The sequence below is a fragment of the Blennius ocellaris genome (assembly GCF_963422515.1).
Source record: "Blennius ocellaris genome assembly, chromosome: 20".
NCBI classification, from domain to species: Eukaryota; Metazoa; Chordata; class Actinopteri; order Blenniiformes; family Blenniidae; genus Blennius; species Blennius ocellaris.
The window spans coordinates 13834117-13852330 of record NC_137669.1 but is presented as its reverse complement, the minus strand read 5'-3'; the positions used below and the strand labels follow the sequence as shown (position 1 = coordinate 13852330).

Here is an 18214-nt window from a genome sequence, read left to right as displayed (position 1 = left end):
ATGAAGCCTTCACTGTCTGCTGCCGGCTGTTAAACCTCCATAGGACGTCGCCTCATCGCTGTAATGTACAAGGTGTGCGTGTGTGTGCGTGTATGTATATTTATTCATGCGTGGATCTTCCCGCCACGCATTTGTTAGCATTAATGAAAATGGATGAAATTGCCTGAATTGTAATCAGTCTTAGTCAGCGAAACATGCCGTGTACATGGAGTGTCAAGGACTGCACTCAATTACCTCTCATTAATTCGTCATGCACACGAACCCAGGAACCCGACTACTGTAGATGATGCTGTATCTATTTGTAGCTGCAGCGTGGACACACACACACACACACACACACACACACACACACACACACACACACACACACACACACACACACACACACACACACACACACACACACACACACACCACACTAGCATCAGGCACGGTATGGGGTTGCATCTATCCAGATGGCGGGAGCCGCCCACACGCTGCCAGTTGTTATACAATATGTATTGTATAACAGTGGAGAGCAACAGGCCTCCTCCCCGACACACACACACACACACACACACACACACACACACACACACACACACACACACACACACACACACACACACACACACACACACACACGTTCACGCATTCCCATCACACCAGCATCACACACTGAAGAGGCAGACATGCAGCCGTCCGCATGTTGGAATAGAAACAGGTGGAGTTTTTTTTTGTTTTTTCTTAAATCTATTTCTTTATTTATTTTTAATTGTTTGGAGACAATATCACGGTATGTGCCATATTAGATCCTTCAGGGGGCCAAGTACCCCCTTTTATTCAAGTCAACAAATTTCCATCCAGCCATTTAGATGTACTTTGATCAGTCCACAAGACAGACAGCTGGCCAGCCAGCCAGCCAGTGAGACGGATAATAAATTTGTCTGTCAGCCCGTCATACAGCTGTGCACTGAGTCACACAGCTGTTCAGTTAACCAGGCCGTCATCCATTCACACAGCTGCGCAGGCAGTCAGACAGACACACTTCAAGTTTTTCTCCGGTAAAAGGTGTTCTGTGCTCATTCGCGCTAATCAAGATAAGTTAATGCAGCTCTTTTGAGCATTTTTATTCCAAATTTGTGTGTGGCAATGTCTGCTTGGCTTAATGGAGCAACGTAGTTTTTCAAATTTGATTATACTTCTATTGCACATATTAGACAACAACTTCCCATAAAGCATAATAGTCTTTAATCAGTCACTCAGCTGGTCTCTGGTGGGATCACAGAAAAGCGTATTATGTACTGTACTCGTGTTTTGTTTTTTTATCAGTTCTTCTGACAAAAGCAGGCAACTGCGTAGATAACATCGAGTGAGCTGTTTCTGAAGCTCACTCCCTTTTGTGGTTTTTTTCCCCCCCGTCTCCTTTTGACTAAGTCTTCTCTGTTTTATCTCAGCATCACTTTGTTTACTTTCTGGTGTCTTTGACTCACTCGCCATTACTTTTCTTCTTTCTTTGTTTGGCTCTTACACATGACAATATTAATTCTGCTTTAAACATTTGGCCAGTCATCGTTAATGAATAATTATATTTCTCAGCCTAAATCCTCATGTGGACATTGTGTGTGCGCAAGGGTTTTATGGTTGATTTCATTTTGTTTTGTAGGCCAAATCTTGTTTGTATACGAAGACATCTTTTTTTTTTTTTTTTTTTTACTAATAATTGAAAAACTTCCCATCAGTAACTTGGCAAAATATCAAGAGCTGAAAATGTGTATACCACTCATTGTCTTATATTATTGCTGTTTCAAAAAGCTTCTCAAACATTGGACCAATTTGTTTTTTTCTGTAGCGAATGCACAGCCTCGATGCTCGTTGTTATTCTATTGATTATAGTCTGATTGATTATTTCACGATCATATATTTTTGGGGGAAACATCATCTTAATATAAGAATCATCCAGATAATGTTGTCATACTATGGCTTCATTGCAGCTCCTGTTAACAATCGTTAAGAAATAACAAACTGAAGGATGTGAGTGAATGTGCTCAATTATTTCAACATCATCACAATTCAACCATAAGTAGATTTCCAGACAGCCAAGTCTTAATCCTTATCCTCCATTAGGTTTCAAAGTGACGCTTACTTTTGCAACACTTTGCTGCATTGCAGATTCATGTTCCCATAACAGATACTGTCGGTGACCCGTATCAGAACATATTCCCAAAATTCTTGACCAATAATTATTGTATACTAATTGTTATTAAATAGAAATCCTTAGAGCTTTGACTTTGGAAATATATATATTTTTTTTGATATTATGAGTCTCTCGGGTTCTCTCACGCTCTCTCTTTCTCTCTCTCACGAGTCACATTAAAAATGCTCTATAAAAGGCCTTTGAAACTCAACCAGTGTGTTCCCCTGCAATCATATGACTTCATTACAGTATATCTTCACTGAGACATACACAACTGCAGATAATCCTCTGTATTAGTTCCTGTGTATACACAGGCCTGTGTGTTCCTCTGTCTGTGTGAAGAAGCCCAAAGCACTTGATGATGTAAGGAGACACTCTGCAGAGCTCAACCACATCTAACTTCAACCCGACTCATGTTTTATCCTTGAGGAAATATGTGAAATATGTTCTTGGATGCAGGTTTTTTTTGGTTCACGCAATACATGTCAGAGTCCGAAAAGGTAGTGTGCCTCAGAGTTATAGACATTTCATGCACACACGCACGCACGCACGCACGCACGCACGCACGCACGCACGCACGCACGCACGCACGCACGCACGCACGCACGCACACACACACACACACACACACACACACACACACACACACGAATGGAGCATATAAAAGTCTCCCTGAGTCAAAGACTTGAGTTTTCCCTTCATTTGATTTTCGGCAATAAATTGCCGTAGTGGCTCCCCTCTGTGTGCTATCCCTCAGCCCACACACACACATATCGGCAACTCTCCCACCTTTCCTTCTTTGCTCTATCTCTGCGTGTTTTTCTGCCCAGAACTATAAGTCTGAAGGACAGCAGTGTCAGCTTTATGATCGCGCTGTTTATGCTCAACGAGCGCCTGTATGTGTGTGTGCGGGGAGACTTTATGGCTGTAACTGAGATTACCTCACCTAACTACCGAACGACAGACGGCGAAGAAAGTCGGGCCAGATGGAAGATGTGCTGTGCAGATGCAGGGAGGTTCAGGATAGTGAGAGTGAAGAACAGATAAACAAATGAAGGGAGGAGGGGTGCGAGGAATGAACGAAGGAATGGGGACAACGCACGGCATGGAAACAGGAGTGAATGAAGGAGTGATAGGAAAGGAGGTATTTATACCGAGGGGGAGACAGGAAAGGAAACATTTAGTCTAGAAGTCAGCAGAGGGCCATAAAAAGAGAGAGTAAAAAGAGGAAGCGATTAGGAGATGGCGGTGTTCTCTTTCAGGCTGACATTTAAAAAAAAAAAAATTGATTGTTGATTACGGGTTATTACAAGTATAAATATGATTGTCACTTTTAAGACGCAGTGTAAAATTTAGGAGTGAAGGAGGGAGTTATGATGAAGGTCATGGATGGAGGAAAGTGAGGACAGTAAAATCATGTGTGATTGGAAAGAGGGGCTTTAATGTCGTGTTGACTTTCATGTTGAGGAAAATAAAAAACAACAACAACTTTGTGGTGGTGTGCATTAAGATTATGAATTCGAAAAGTACCTCCTTGCTGCCATTGAGGAAGACACACACACATACACACACACACACACACACACACACACACACACACACACACACACACACACACACACACACACACACACACACACACACACACACACACTGGGCACAGCGGTGTTCACACTCTCACAGGCCCATAAACTAAGAGCTCATGGCAGCAAGCCATGGTGACCTTCTATCAGCCAGCGCCCAGTCATAGTAATGATGTCATCCTCTCTTCACACACACGCACGCACGCACACACAGTCCATTACACATATTAATACCGTAGACTCCTCGGATCTTTAAACCTTGAAAAACAAGAGCAGCTCGCATTGTTACGACTTTAATTGAATCACCGTGATGTATCGATACCCTCACCTTAACCAGTTGAACATGGGTTTCACCTAATTTATCTTGTTCTGTCAGCAGCCCCGGCTGTCACGGGGTGAGGGATGGACTACATCCTGGACAAGTCGCAGATCGATTGCAGGCTTAATACAAAAAAACCCAACTAATCATCATTTAGGCCTACATTCAGGTAAAAAAATCAATTTGGAATTATAAATATAGTCTAACATACCTTCTTACATACATACAAAGCCAGGCAGCCTGGTGAATACACGTCATAATCTGTTAAAACACAGTATAATTCGCATAATCAGGACAATTTAAGAGTGCACATAAAAGAAATGTGTTGACCATGCACTTCCATATGCCTTTTTAAAGCAGGATATTTTATCAGGTGACAGTCGTAGAAAGGCACTTATATAAATAGAAATGTGAGTGATGACAATTCAATTAAAAGTGCTTCGCTTCCAGGATCCCGCTATAGTGCGTTACTGACTCACGGTCCCACAAGGGACACTTGAATAGACCGACGCTGTTGTTAATGTTATTAGTAACACTTGTGCTTTTTCCAGTAATGACATGTCAAAATGTCTGCTATGAAAACGAACAATTATACATGCATGAAATAGAAAGAAAAAAAAGTGAAGCTTAAATGGAAATAGGACTGTAACACCTGCTTAACTTTCTGTTAATATTACTGCTGCATGAGTCTTAACATTCAAACAAAGGTATTTTCTTGACGACTTTGAGGAGTGGCGTGTCATTATACTCGGCGCCGCGCGCCAGAACGCCCCCTCAGAACATGCAGACACTTTTTCAACTCGTGCAGTGTAACCGAACTGCGCCGTAACGTTCGAGCCGCGCCATACATTTACTGTCAGACAGCTGTCAAATCACACTCCCACGACCCCCCTCGCAAGCAGGAGAGCCTCCAGCGGCCGCCGCGGCTGCCTGTATGCAAATGTGACTGTGAGAATGCATTTGTGCGGTCACCGGCGCGAGTGTGCGTTCTCGTCGGCGGGCGTGTTTGATTGTGCGCGCGCGGTTTCGGTGTGAGTGGAGCAGCGTACTCAAAACACAGCGGGGTTATTAATAGATGTGGCTCAGTGTGTGACTGCCCAAAAGAACACACACTCTTAAAGAAATATGACACCCGCTCGCAAAGCCTCACGACAAAATGCGTTCGGCTACATCTGGAACGTCTAAACTTAACTTTGAGTAAATGGTGTGTTGTTGAGTCATCAAAGTAGTAAAAAGGTGGTTATCCAGTGACTTTTTGGAACTCTTTATAAAACCATTGCGACAATTATGATTTCAAATGGTCTTTTCTCTGCCCACTTTTCCCTGCTAATCTACAATATGGAGCCGTCAACGTGCTCTTTAATTTTGGTGCGTGTCCATCTTGCCCACTCTTAATGTTTGACGGGTTCCCGGGTTGAAAACAAATGGACGTGTTCGCTTTCAGAAAGTCATTTCCTACGCCGTGAAGGAAATAGCCACAGAATATTTATTTTTCTTTGAGACGGCAGCTCTCCTTGAAATCTTTCAGACTCTGACAGGTTTCACAAAGGACCTGAATGCAAAGAAGTATAATCAGTAACAGCACCCAAAAAAAAAAAAAAAAGAATAAAAAAAAACCCCCACATCTGTTGTGCTTTGAAGCTTCACTGTTTTTTTTTTTTTCTTTCTTTCTTCTTAGAATACATTTAGTCACCAATCAACCTCCAATACATGTCTTTTGACTGTGGGAGGTAAACTCTGAACAGAAAAAGCCCCAAACCCCAGACTGAGCGGGGGGGGGGGGGGGGGGGGGGGTAGTCTTGCTGCGAGGCGACGGGACGAACCACGACTCCACCGTGTGGCAAACGCTCACCAGAGAAGGGACCGTTTGTGAGGAGAAGTGTGGCGACGAAGTGAAAATGCAGATGGCTGGAGGAACTAAATAGAACATAAAATATTATTTCCCCGGAACAGCCACACTAATCACGAGTCCAGCTCTGTAAGCCTTGTTTATAAGTGATCGGACTGCTTTGGAGCTCACGTTTCCGTGCTGCTCGTGGCGCTCGTCCTCATTCAGTTGGCAGGTTTGGTGGGTTTGAAGCTCAGTGAGTCATCTTACCAACCAACCAACAAAAAAACAAAAAAAAACAAATGGTTTGGGTTTTGAACTTGAAAACAAAGCATGAAAACACCCGCTCCTCATGAAGTATTTAAGCAGCAATCGCCCCATCTTCTCCTGTCCCTCCATCGGTGTGTGTCGTTGGACCGTGGCTCCAGTGGTGTGAACTGGTGAATGTGACTTGACGAGTCCATTGGCAAGTCTCCTATTTAGTGTCATTGTTCCTCCTGTGGCGTTCCTGCCTCTGTTGAAGTAATTTTTTTATAACTTGTGTTGTGCGTTTCGCTGACGGATCGTGGAGATTTTAGTGATTGTAAAAGTCATAATATTAGTGAAGACGGCAAGTAATTTGGCAGCGATGCATCAGCAGTGGCAACACCTTCCCCAGCAGGTGTAATGGTTGTGGAGTGTGATGTTACACAATGTGAAGTATGAATTCCATCAGTGTGTGACACTCCTGCCTGACATCACCTATAGCAAAATGTACATATGACAAAACTGCAACATGATTGTTGGGGCATATCTAACATGCATAAGACTTGTTATAAGTCATAAGACAGTGTTCTCAAGACGCATTTGAAAGACAGCTTCATTTTTTTTTTTTTTTTTTTTTTTTTTTTTTACTTTGCTCTATCAGTTCTTCGGTCTGACTCAGCCACTTTCTCTCCCTTCATCTGCCTGTGTGAGCTTCTAGTGTATCATTACTTTGGTTCAGAGGAGGCTAGTGCGGAGCTGTCTTTCAGCAGCTGTGTGTGTGTGTGTGTGTGTGTGTGTGTGTGTGTGTGTGTGTGTGTGTGTGTGTGTGTGTGTGTGTGTGTGTGTGTGTGTGTGTGTGTGTGTGTGTGTGTGTGTGTGTGTGTGTGTGTGTGTGTGTGTGTGTGTGTCCCACCAGCATTGGTAACAGTGTCTCAGGAGTGCTGCATTAGTCTTTGAAGATCTGAGAGTGAAGGAGAGAGTGAGAGAGGAGGGGGAGAGACTCTCAGACGTGGTCCTTTCTTCTTTTATCACACTCAGCCTGAACTCAGTTGCTTCATTTCTTCTTCTGTGTTTCGTCTATTTTGCTTGTTCATTCCTTCTGTTATCGCTCCACCCTCATCTGTCACTGCGTTTTAATTTTATTTTTTAAAAATATTTCTATCCTTATTTTTGGGTTCAAACATACTCTTGTTTTGATTCTGCAGCAGTGCAGCATGTTTACGTCTGGATTTAACTACTTGTCTTGGATTACCAGCCAAATTATTAAATACTCAGCTATAAATATTGTAGCCTTTTGCATGGCATGTTATTGAATGAAAGCACAATGATTTCCCCCTTTTTTTTAAGGACTTGAATGAACCTGTCACCTTCCTGCAAGACACAGTCACTGTTTCTATAAGTCCACACTGATGCCCTCATTTACAAACTGGGTCACAGACGACAGGAGATTTTCATAATGGAAAGTACTAGATTTTTCTTCTTCTTTGTAATATGTGATCTCAGTGGAAATAAACCCACTCCGACCTCAGCAGTTAGGTTTTTTTTTTTTTTTTTTAGTCAATGAACTACACATCTCTTGTCACTTACTCAGCAGTAAAACACAATTAGAATTTCAGTGTCATCTAACATCAAAGGAACTGTTTTGTGTTGCTGATCTTTTCAAAGATTCAGTGTAAACCCGCGAACGATATTTCTGTTGCTACGCCACGAACCTCCACGGCACGTCGCAGATGCTTTATATGTCCCCCCTCTGTTCACCTTTGGAATTAAGAAAGTAGAAGCCGACATACATTTGTCCTCATAAAGAAGCATTGTCAGTTGCTATAAGCCTTTTTCAGACTTCTCGCTCTGTTTGGAGTCTGCTCGTGGAGCCTGACACAATGTTGGCAGCGTCAGGCATCCTGGGCTGTTTTCTGTGACGTGGTGGTAGTATTGTGTCTCCTTGGTTTGCTTCTCAATGGGGAGGTCACCTGAGAGGCACGTTGGTGTGTACGTGTGCGTGTGTGGGACTGGTAACCCGATCGGGCGCATGTGAGAGGTTGAACTGAATATCCTCTTACAAATCAAGTCAGAGTTACTTTGCTGTAGTGAAGGGGCGGCGCTTTTTTCTTTCTCTTTTGATAAAATACACATGTTTAGATCAGCCGCGCACAATATACACAATGCAGTTTTGTGAATGAAGCTGAATAAAGACAAAAAAAAAAGCAACAACAACACACACAAAAAAGATACACTGTAAAAACCAGTGTAAATGGTTCAACAGTTGCAGGCTTTATGTGAAGACAATTCCTCTAATTTAGAATGGCTGACTTTCACACATTAGCACATGCTTTTAAAAAGGGATTTGTTGTAATGCGAAAACTATTAGGAAAGTCAGAAATAAACCAAAAACATGGAATTATAGGATGTATAGTGAATGTCTTAATAAGAGACAGGCCTTTATAATAGGTTATATTCAATTATGTACTTGTCGCATGCTATTGGAGTATAAATGTTGCTAATGGTATCTGTGTGAGACAAAGAGAGGGCCAGACAGGCAATGTCACAATCATAACCTGTAAGATACTGGCCTCTGAAGTCAGAACCTGACCACAATACCTACAGTACATACAGTTTTGCTGCAAGGTCATGTTTCTTTTTATTTCATTTACCTTTAACTTTGCAGTATACAAAGCTCCGCATTCCTCCCGAACTTGGCAGCTGTGTCTGTATACATTAATGCCCCTGTGAATTAATGTTTTGATTTGGACTTATAGGTGTTGCGTACTCATTTTTTATTACAGTAATTAATGTTTTGACAATAGGCAATTATGTTAGAAATCTGCATTTGCTACAAATCTACAAATCGTTTCACACTGAGTGCACACACACACACACACACACACACACACACACACACGCACACGCACACGCACACGCACACACAGTGGAAAGGCCCAATTGTCTGGTTGCCGGGCAATGAGCTCACAGCAGTCAGCCATAACAACCCTTTCTCCATCAATCAGCTATAGAGTGCTCTGCTCTAGTAATGATGTCATCACACTGACACACACGCGCACACACATTACACACCCATGCACACAGACCGCTCGCTACACACTTATCTCATCCACTTTGTTTTGACCTTGGTCTGCTCGCAGACGTGAGTGCGTGTGTCGTTGGTTGTCTGAGTTTATGCAGAGTGCAAGAGCAACGAGTTTTGATTGTCACTTCTCTGCAAAATATTGCAGACGAGGATACAATCTTCTGATATCAGGTGCATAAATCTTAGCCATGCCATGTGCATTACACACACACACACACACACACACACACACACACACACACACACACACACACACACACACACACACACACACACACACACACACACACACACACACACACACACACACACACACACATACACACACCTCTTGCAATCGGGATGTTTTCTCGGCAGTTCATTTCAAATCTGCCTTGAAATTATAATTGAAATGAATTTAACATCTCTAAAAATCTTTTTCATCTGTTGTTCTGAAATGCTCAGCAGCACACCCGTGTGGTTACACACAGTCACACACGGAAGCCTGCAGTACACATGGTTTTGCTCTAAAAGCCACAGACTCAATGTAAACAATTTCACATAATGCTGGTGATGCATGGCCTTGTTCAGCTGCAGCACACCGCAGTCTATGAAGTGTGTATATGTGAGGTTTAAGAGGATTTTTTAGCATTTAGCATTGACCAGCACAGCATTTCAGTAGATGGAGTTTTGTTATGCAAGCTGTCTGCAAAATAGCTTTTGTGTAAAGATAATTCACTGTACTGAAAACTCTCACTTACCTTTATTCACTGTGCTGGAAGGTGTTGTTTACTTGAAAATTAGGTGGAAATATTCGGCCACACAACAAGGAACAAGCTGAAGCTGTTGGCTTCAAGAATATACACTTGCCAAGCTTGTTAAGCCAAAGCATCTGAAAAGGTCAAACATTTTCAGATAATTCAGTGCAGCAGAGTAGAGTTAAGTAGATAACTATTATTTAAATATTTTCTGGGAATCCCATAAACTGTACTTGAACTGTACACGTATGAACAAGTACAAATGTCAAGTGGATTTGTTTTAAATGACACCTTTTTATATCCACACACACACAAACAGACATAAACTGTAGTGAAACTAATTACTTCAGGATGACACACACATGAGCTCGCGGTCCAGCTGTGCCTCTGCCAGGCTGGAGGGCAGGGGGCCAGCACAGTGAGGTGAAGAGAGTGGCAAGAACACTAACTGGCAAATCAGGGGCCAATTAAAAACGCTCAGTGCGCTGTGTTTGTATGTGTGTGTGTGTGTGTGTGTGTGTGTGTGTGTGTGTGTGTGTGTGTGTGTGTGTGTGTGTGTGTGTGTGTGTGTGTGTGTGTGTGTGTGTGTGTGTGTGTGTGTGTCCTTGTTTGACTGCCAAGGAGAGGGTTGGCAGAGAAAGCACACTTCCTATTCTCTCAGCATGCCCCCTTAACAGAGAGGCTTACACACACACACACACACACACACACACACACACACACACACACAAAGTCACGGATTTGTCTTACCCCTTTGTTTTTATTTAGGGCGAATGAAGCCTGCCCTTTCTCTGTTCGTGACTCGCCCATATGTGTTTGTGTGTCCTCACACCGAATTGTAGTTTATAAACTTCACAAAAGTAAAGCTCAGACAGGACATGGAATCAACAGAAAGCTAAAACTCAAATACACAGCGCAAATCCAAACGCCAAACAGGACTGAGTGAGCCGGGGACCGTTTCTGCGGACTGACTCGATTGTTTTTTGCTGAAGAACTGACAGAAAGTTATGACAAGAAGTTTGAGGAGTGAAAGAACCAGATACCTGCACGACATATCTCCGTGTACTTATCACATCACAGCTCCGTTCCTTTCAAACTTCACGTCGACCTTTGCCAGAGCAGCAAAGAAATCTCTCGGCAACCATCTGTTTGCAAAGAAAAGGAAAATAAAAATCACTGCTTCCTCACGTCTCTTTTGGGTTCTAAATGATTGTTATAGTTTGTGTATTTGTGTTCTGATTTATGAAATAATGTTGCTGCTTTGCGAAGCACAACCCAAACACAGCCTTGTGGCTTTTACAATCCCTTTCTGCTGTTTTTAATTTGTGTTTTAGCTTTTGCACTGTGGTGCCTCTTGTGTCCCGCTGTAAGAAACGCTCCCGTTTGCTCTTCTGTTCCCTGTCTGCAAACGTTGTGTAGATCAACTCATATCTTTTTTCTTTTTTCTTTTTACGTAACGTGTTGCTTTTTCTCTTGTTGATTCTCCTAAGATACTCACAGCTGGCTGTGAATACTAAGTCAGACAGCAAGCTTTCACGCCATTGTTTGTTAACATATAGACAGGTTAATTAGGCCTGTGCTCACATACAGCAGCAACAGCAGCGGCCTTGGGGGGGGTTTCCAACATTTATTCAAAGTATTGCATAGTACCCAGTGATTATGTGCACTTTATATACACCCACTACAAAAATTACCCAAAGTGGATCAATCTGCATTTCCGCAGTGTGGGTGAGCGGTACCAGTGGGATTTTGGACTCAGCTGCCACGCCTACACACACACACATACACACACATACACACACACACACATCCTGTCTGAAGCTAAAGAACCAAAGACTGGTGAGTAAAGGATTGTGATTAGTGACGGACACTGGTCTCCCCAGACATCTGTGCACCCAAGATAACATTCCTGTCCTGTTCGGAGCACCTTGAACCTTCAGAGGGCTGAATCCTCACTTGTGGTATGGCAAAATTGTTGGGAGTCCAGGAAAATGGGGCTGTGGTTGAAGAAGGCATTTCCCTTACATTACAGTGTCGGTCAGTCACTTTACACACACACACACACACACACACACACACACACACACACACACACACACACACACACACACACACACACACACACACACACACACACACACACACACACACACACACACACACACACACACACACACACACACACACACACACACTCGTGTGTGCGCACAACAAGAGTCAAAGCATTCTTCTGCCTCTAGCAACCAAGCGGCTGTCAGACACTACGTCAGTTCCCAAAGCATTCTGTGTGTACGAGTGTATGTGTGCGTACGTGTGAGCGTACATGTGTTTCTCTCGAGTGTGATTGTCTGCCGTATTTATGACAAACCATGAACCGTGTATTACAGCAAATACAATAGGTGTCAGTATGTTGAAGAGCAGCTGGATGCCTGGGGCGCTGACAGATTCTCACATATCAGTCCGTATAAGGCTAAGTTATGAATCTTTAAACAGTCTTTATACATCTTCTTTTTTTTTTCTCCCATTACTGGCTCCCACTTTTTACCTTTCACCTTCTATTTATGAAGCAACAATTCATCATTCAACACAATTGTCAGTGCAACGCAGCCTGCAGGGCATTACTGCTTCAGCTGATATCAGCCTTTGAACTTTGTGTTTCAGTTTCCACGGGTCACAGTTGTTAATACAAAACCGGTACAATAGGCAAAGCATTCAGCAGTCGTGGGTGGACAGTCATTTGTTGTTTTTTTTTTCTTTTTCCCAGGATACATTTGGCAAAGAATGCAAGCACATGAACCGATCGTAATGATTAGTTGGACAAAACTATTCATTCTGTAATCATGACAGTGTGTGGTCAAGTACAGAGAAACACTCGCGCACAATATATTTGTCAGACATGTCGATAATAAGCAGCTTTCCATCCAACAGCAGTACGCTTCCCCACGCACACATGCATAACTGTGGACCCATTTACCCGCAGTGGTGGAATACATCAGCGGAACATTCGCACAAAGGGCTGCAGCTTTTCCTTTTGTCAAGTGTGTCAGCCACTCATTTGGTCACTCGAGCTCGGGCCCCCAACTCTTAGCGGCGCTGGCGAAAAGCCTGACGCGCGACACCGATCCCTGACCTGTTCACTCATTTTAAGTTTGCCTTCATGAAGCGTCGGGCTGCAGAAAAAGCGTCTTCGTTGAATCCTTGTTGCTACACTGACCAATACGGAAACCTAAAAAAAAAAAAAAACTAAAGTCTGAGAGTATTTGCGGTCATTCTGTGTGGGCTTGTACTGAAGCGTCGACTGCCCTCTGTGCTGGTTCAGAGACTGAACATATTGCAAGTCGCTTTGTGTCGAAACCTCAGCCACACACCGATCCACACTGATGCAATTCTGGGCCGGTGTAATGAATGTAAACTCAAATCACACTGATTTGTAAGAAGCACAACAACGTAATACACTATACACGTCCACTTCCATTCACTCAGAGGCCGCCTCCTCTGCTGTGCCTCACAATTCAATTAGTCACACGGTTAATGTGGTTTACACTGAACCACTCCTGACTCATTTACCTGCATGATTACTGGAGTCGACGTGATGGACGGAGACGAGCTGTCCTGAGTTGAGTTGTTGACGGCGTGTGTAGGTGAGGCTGTTGCGTGTGGGTGAACCACAATCTTGATGGACCTGATAAAGTCTTCACAAACCGAGCGGAAATATCCCCCTTTTGTTTGAGTTCTATTTCAGCCAATCTGATGTGGTCAGCTTCAGTCGCGTTTGCCAACATTTCGTTGGGAGCCGTACAGTAAATATCGGTTGAGACGTACATATCCAGAGGCGCTTGTGGTCCACCATGACTCACAGCAGCTGAGAGCTGCGTTGCCACAACTTGCAAACAAACACGCCAAACAACTTTGGCCAATGTCGACTGGCTCTCCGGATGTGATATTTTATCCAATTGGTACCTGCTTGTTCTTGAGTCGCTTGTACCATGCCTGACCTCTGGTGGCACGTGTTGCCTATTGCAATGTATGTCATCAATCTGATAGGAATACTTGTCTGCGTGATTTCAACAATTTGAACAATCGTTTGGTCGGACTTCTTGAATCGGTGTTTAACCTCGGCAGTGTGACAACGACCATGCAATTTGACGTGTGACCACACTTTTGTGTATTCTGCTAAAGTTGGTCGGGATTTGCGACGAAACCTCCACTCTCTATCCTGCTCTGCCCTCCCTCGCCTCCTCCGCCTCCTCCTCCTTCTCCTCCTCCTATTTTGCTGACATTTTTCAGCTTTCCATACTCCCTGCTGTGTCTGGCTGGCTGTGCCAGTGTTGTCCTCCTAGCGAGTTTCTATCTGCCTCTTCTCTGTCGCCATCTGTTTCTCTCTCTGTCTCCCTGCCTCTCTGTTGCCTCCCTCTTCCTCTCTGTCTGCTTTACTGCTCTGTCCTCTCTATTCTTTCCATCTGTCTTGCTTCTTTTTTTTTCTCGTCACCTCTGGATCTCATCGACTCGACAATTTCCCCACTCTTAACATTTCTAAGTATTTTTTTTGCTAAATCTTTGTTGCCCTGCTCCTTCTCTCTTTCTCTCCTCTTCTCTCTCGCCCTTCTTCTGTCGTCTTTATATTACCATACGATGGATTCATTTGCCAGTTGGTGTGTGCTAATCCGGGGGCCTTATCTATTTTTTTCCCCTCTTCCTCCGTCTCCTTCTCACATACACACATTACAAACATCTCAATTTCACACGAACGCATCTTGCCTTATGTGTGCCAGTTTGATCTGTGTGTACCGGCATGCATAAGCCTGGCACTCCACTATGAAACCCACTGCAGAAATCTATTGATTCTTTCATGTCTGACACGCCAGATAGTCATTCTGTTTCTGGCTCTGCTCCTCTCTTCTATTATTACATTTCATCTTCGCTCTCTGTAGAATACGGCCGTCGTGCACAACGCTGAATGCGTGCGGGCGGTGACACATCTTGCTATCACGTAATGTTGCCCACGAAACAAGCCGCGGACATAATTTTCCATCCGGCCTCCTATAAATTGCAATGAAACACTTCCCCGCAGCGAGACAGCTGAGTACCCACTTACTCCCACAACTTTTTCTTCTTCTTCTTTTTTTTTTTTTCCCTTGTCATTCGTGTAGGAACTGGGTCAGTAGGATGCTTGGCACGACACGCCTACAAACCCATAAAGAGTCATACGCGCATCCACGCCACGGCTGACTAACTACAGTGAACATGTGTCTCGTGTCTCTGCAACACCCCCGTAATTCTACCACCAGCCTGCCTTAATGAGTCCCATAGAGTGTCTCTTAGGCTGGTGTGTGTGCCGAAGTCGGCTTGTTGCACAGTTGATGTCTTCTAAGAGCCACAAGTGTTTGAGTATCAGCACGAGTGGCCATGCTTATAATGGCCACCAATGTTTGCCTTTCTGCTGTGTAACGCAACAAAACACTTGGCACTGGAGGAACATAATAAATACTATTCAATCTTTTGAACAAGTGGAACAAATAAACAAACATTTGAATTACTTTTGTTCTCACTCATTGCACAGTTTTTGACAATCATACATTAAAAACCAAATAATTCCAGTCACTCTCGCTCACCATTGAATAGTTATTAATAATCAGTATCACACTCGCTGACGTACATCTGGTATCTTCATGGCGGGAGCTGCAGAAATCCTCACCTTTACAGGAAAACAAGCCTTTTCCAGTGTTGACGACATGTTTTTTGCATGTTGCTTGTTCAGCTCTGTATTACTGTTTGAAGCAAGATGTGAGGACTCTCTATTTGTGCTTCTGTGTCCAAGCGGAGCTGTGTGTTGCCTCGCCGGTAGATCTTGTGATACCATCCTCAGTTGTTTGTCCAAATCTGTTCTGTGACGTGCTGTTCTTTGCTGATGCCTCACAACAGAGCCTGTATATCAATATTTTGTGTCATGTGAGGGAGGATGTAACGCGCAGAATGGCAGGAAAGCTTCAGTTCCCATTAGACAGCACTTTTCTCACAGTAAATGTGGCCCTAAGTGCTTTACAGGTGATTGAATAAGACTAACAACAAACTCTATGCATGTTCTTATTTGTTCAGGTAGGAGGCGTCGTGTCATTGAATCGGGTCAACTGGACTTGGTTACATGACTATGGAAGACATATAAGTAAAGAGCAGAGAAAACATTTATTTCACACTTGTAACTTTTCATTCACCAGGGAGTGCAGAGTCCCGAGTCAACACAAGACATTCTGGATAAGTCTGGAACCCTCTCCATGGGCTGTACCACCTGCTGACAAACCAGGGGGGTCTGGAGGACTTGTATTGAATGAGGTGAGAGTCCTTGAAAACACACGTCTTTGTTTTTTTTGGGGGGGGGGTGGTTCCGTCCCGTGTCAGCCTCGTATTATTAAATAGTGACGTAGATCATATAATTTTTTTTTCTTCTGTTGTTACAGATGAAGTTCTGCTTCATAAGTTACACGACAGTGGTTCACTGCTTGCTGCTGAATCATTACTGACAGCCTGCTATCACGTTGCTTTTTCAACCTAAAAGCTGTTAGTCTGACTGCCCTGTTTAATTTGATGTTATCAGTTGTGGCATCAAGGACTTTCCAGCCCTGTGTTTTCTCCACAGCCAAGAGGCTTGTTTTGCTGATGAGCCTGTCACCTCGGCCACTGAGCAGATACACGCTAAGTAAAGGGCATTTGATTTTAATGTGCCTGAAGTGGCAGCTCGTGAACCAAGGTTTTTTTTTTGTGTGTGTCGCATTGAAACCGATGCGCATCACAAGTGCAGCTCGGATCTCAGATTCGAGGCTCACTCCTCTAATCCTCTCTCTCTTATCATGTGGTGTAATGAGATGACCAAACAATATGTATAGTAGTGTTTGACGTATTTACTTTTTGGAACCTATGCAGGCAAATAAAAGAACATATCAGGGCCGAGTTCAGTCACAGAAATCAAGGTAGAGTAAAGTATGGCAAGATAAATGTGGTGAATATGTTCAATTTCTGCTTTTGCTGGGATTGGAGGAGATGCATTTTTAGCGCAAGAGGGGCTGTGGCCTGCCTAGTGACAAGTGCACTTATTTATTAGGCTGCATCTGAGCTCTTTGTTGGAGTGGCAATATATTTTTATGTATCGCACCATGTGCAGCGAGTTAGTGTGGGGTCTTCCTGCAGGCATGAAAACCTTATTGGCAGTGCTGAGGGTGCAAAAACACTCCATAAATAAAAAGCCAGTGAGGCCCGAGGGAAGTGGAGTATATTGTGGTTCGTTGTTTTCTATTCATTTGAGATCTTTTGCTATCAGATTTCTGCGCATGTTGATTCATTGATTTCTGCTCATTAAATCTGCTCTTCTTTGAATTACTGGGAAACCACCATGATTGTTTTTACGGTACTATAATTTTTTTCTTCCCGTGATCTACTCACAGCACCAATGCTGTCTTTCTCAGGTGATATTGATCCCCAGATGAAAAGCACTCTTTTCACTTTCTATCCTTCCACAGGAACAGTCAGATCGCAGGGTCAGCTGCAGAATAGCACCTCTGGAGCTGCTGCTGGTTATATTGCTCGCAGACAGCTGAGCGAATGCAATAGGTCAAAGATTTGAACTTGAGCTATCCATTCGATGGATTTTTTTTTTTTAAACCCTCCATAAGGTGTTTTTTCCAGTGAATCATAAAAAATCAATATGAAAAAAAGCCTTTACGTTAAGTTTCGAGCCTTCCAAAGGGTCTCGTATGTTCAGAGGGTTATTTTCCGGCAGCCCGTTTCCTTAAGGAATACTCTGTGTCTGCTTACTGCCGTCATGAGAAATAAGCAATAGGAATGGGCGACTTTAATAACAAACGCCAACCGACCTCCTCCAGAAATTTGAGTGGAAGATTAATGTTTAAATTCGCCAGAGTGCCAGGATACTAATTGGCAGGCCTCAAGGCAGCACTGATCTGTCCAGATATGAGCTAATAATAACTAATTAAAAACATTTCATTATTGCGCAGTACAGACATCAACTGTGCGAACATTAAAAAGCAATACCTGGCGGCTCTGACTGTTTTAGGCTTTGAACCAAGAAGTGGCTACTAGAAATCCATTTAATTGATTAATTCATTTTTTAATGAATTATTGATGCACTCTAATTGCGGCGCTGACATTGGTGTGGTTTTCAGTTTTTTTTTTTCCCCACTCGATAAATCAATCTGGATGCTCTTATTGAGAATTATGTTGCTTGAAAC

General features: G+C 43.3%; 1 protein-coding gene across 1 annotated transcript in view; it reads left to right on the top strand.

Annotated features, from left to right (window-relative positions):
* The window catches only part of atxn1a (ataxin 1a), a 77971-nt gene that overhangs the window by 38379 nt on the left and 21378 nt on the right, over window positions 1-18214 (top strand). Inside the window, exon 3 of the mRNA XM_080516252.1 lies at window positions 16190-16304. The gene's annotated coding sequence lies outside the window, so the exon portion shown is untranslated. The remainder of the gene's footprint in view (window positions 1-16189; window positions 16305-18214) is intronic.